Raw genomic sequence first — 2970 nt, 5'->3', positions numbered from 1 at the left:
TATAAAAGTAGGTTGAAGTGTTTTGTCAAAGAATATAGGCAACTTATATAATTTTTAAACATGACGTTGCGTGTTGGAAGAGAGCTTTTTTCGTGATGCAGACAGGCTATACAAATGGATATTTTGGGCATTCATGGACGGATTTAATCGGGAAAAAGACCAATTTGTGATGTTTATGGGACATATAGGAGTGCCAACAAAGAATATCATCAAAGGTAATGAATGTTTTATATTTTATTTCTGCGTTTTTGTGTAGCGCCGGCTACGCTAATTCTTTTGTTTACGTCGCCTTCAGGCATTTTGGGGTGTTGCATGCTATCAGATAATAGCTTCTCATGCTTTCGCCGAAAAGCATTTTAAAAATCTGACTTGTTGGCTAGATTCACAACGAGTGTAGCTTTAATTCAATACCCTGTATGTGTGTTTTAATGAACGTTTGAGTTTTAACGAGTACATTTAGCATTTAGCGTAGCGCATTTGCATTTCCAGGTGCCTACTTGAGACGTCTGCGTCTCAAGTAGGAGCAAGAAGTTAAGGGCTTGTAAGTAAGTATTTCACTGTATTTGGCCCTTTGTGACAAATACAATTTGATTTGATTTGAAATGCATAATAGGGCTAGGATTTAGGGCTGTAGGCTAACTTTGAGCACCCGGGCAAACTAACAGCAGTTGATTCACTCACGGAACGGTGGCCAATGTTCATTCGTTCGGCAATACCCGTGCAGGGTACCCGTGCAGGGGTCGTTAGTTGATGGCTGGTTTGGTCATCAATGGCAGGTTCAGTTGTCAGTGGCTGCTTGCTGGGCGGTCTCTCATTCAACGCTGGGCCTGCTGGGTTGTAGCCTCTTGTAGCTGTGTCGGGCGTGTCCCCTGTATCAGTAAACATACAAATAGAGCATGTACTGGCCAACAGTTGAAGTCACAATCACATGTTGGAAATAAGCACCTTCCTTTTGATCACATTGTATGAGTTGTCTTTTTCCCACACAGGTGATTAGCGAAGAGGAGCAGCAACGAGGTAGATGTCAGTCACTCGAGAGGTCCCCGGTCCAAATGGTACACTCAAGGAAAGTTCCAGTTCCTTTTGACTCTAGTTCTGGGTTGTGTTTAGCAATTAGTTTGGGGAGGGAAGAGGTGATAAGGAATTGTCAACAGCTGTCTCAATATCACTTTAGTCCATGCCAATCTTTGGAATCACATCACAACATACAGTACAAGCAAGCAAAATAGTCCATGCGTTTCAATTTGATTTCACACGTGAGAATGTAAGGAATTAAGTGAAAGGCACTCGTTGTAAACAACACACAGCACACGTGAATAAAAGCCACTCATAAATAGACATGATGTCACATAATAAGACATGCTGAAACGTAATATAAAGAGAATGGCCGTCTCTAGTTTAGTAAGTGTTTTGTGTGTATCTCTGTGTGACTGAGTGCGAGTGTGTGAGTGTGGTTGGGTGTGTGTGTGAGTGTGTGGAGGGTGCTGGATGCTCTGCAGGGGTCTGCCATGTCAATCCAGCCGTGTCTGTGCACTGTAACGGAAAACTGTAATTTATGCGGTCATTTTCTGTATTGTCAACACTAAAATATTCAGAAATGTTTTACTGCAGCATTCTGGGCGGGGAAAGATTTGTTCTATTTGTTCTATGTAATTTCATCCCACAGAATTCAGAACCATACCGTGTCTTTGGAACGCCAAATACCTTTTGACCACTAGTGGTTGCATGGTATTGTTTTGGATCATTAACATATTTTGACGTGTTTTGACGTGTGCCTTGTAAGAGGCTATATTTGTTTCACCAGTGAGTGAGAATTCTGTACCAGTTTCACTGGTATGTGGTAGCAGTGCCCCATTAATGTATAATGTATAAGGGACAGATTGGAGTGGGAGCAAGTCTCTTTTGGTCTGTTTTGCCCTGCCAGTTTGGAAGGCTTTGTTAAGACCTCTAGAAATGCAAGTACAAAACACCAAATATTCATTAATATGCTGTAATGTGTAAACACAATACCTAGCAGCCAACCTGCTTGCAACAATGCCTTGTAATTACAATAAAATACTGTGAAGTACAAACCCATTCCTTCAATGAATTGAAATAAGTCATCCATTCATTCCTTCATTTCAGTTACGGTACCATTTACCTTTTTTTTTGTTTACAGTATAATACAGTCGATCTTACGGTATTGTACTGTGTGTCATTGAACAGTACTTGCTTTGATACTGTATTTAGATTACAGTAGGTGTACTGTAATATGAAATGCAGAATTTTACTTGCCACTGAGCTGCCTGTAAGTTACTATCAAATTCACAGCAAACACTTTACAGTGTGAAAAGAACACCATTGTGAGTCTATCCTGACTGCTGCTATGTAAGCTAATATCTGTTCTCCCTTTCTGGGTCTAAAACTGGGGGAAAGGTCCCAGAGTTACTGATGGCTTCACTGAGTCTGTGTTTGCTTGTGTTACTAATTCCCCTCCTCACTCACTCCCCTAAACCGCAGCAGTGTTCCGGGAACTTTCAATAAATTCTTCTTCCCGAAACGCCGGTTGCAGGATTCTTAGAATCAGGAGGGAATAAGCAAGAAATTCAGAATCTTTCAAGCAGTACTTCCGGAAAACCAGGGAATTTATTAAAAGTTCCTGGAATGTTGAGACCGTGGTTCTGCATTATCTAAGCAGCAGCGTTGTTGGGGTCAGCCAGCATACACACACACTCAAACACACACAGATAATTCAAGCAGGATGTCTGTCTCTGGTATGACATGAATTGGGCCTCTTTGCTCCTTGCCTCTGCAGGACATGGCAGAATTCTCTGGTGTTAAGTCAGATATTGTGAGATTAAGGTGCATATCACAAAATCTTAGGTAGGGCTGGGCAGGTCCCAGTTGAGCAACTCCACACAGTACATCAGCAAGAGACGGTTGCTCTCCTGGCATGACTCATTTACACAAAGTATGAGGCCTGAACATGTC

This window comes from Oncorhynchus clarkii, chromosome 10 (assembly GCF_045791955.1).
Source record: "Oncorhynchus clarkii lewisi isolate Uvic-CL-2024 chromosome 10, UVic_Ocla_1.0, whole genome shotgun sequence".
NCBI lineage: Eukaryota > Metazoa > Chordata > Actinopteri > Salmoniformes > Salmonidae > Oncorhynchus > Oncorhynchus clarkii.
This window is presented reverse-complemented; position numbering follows the sequence as displayed.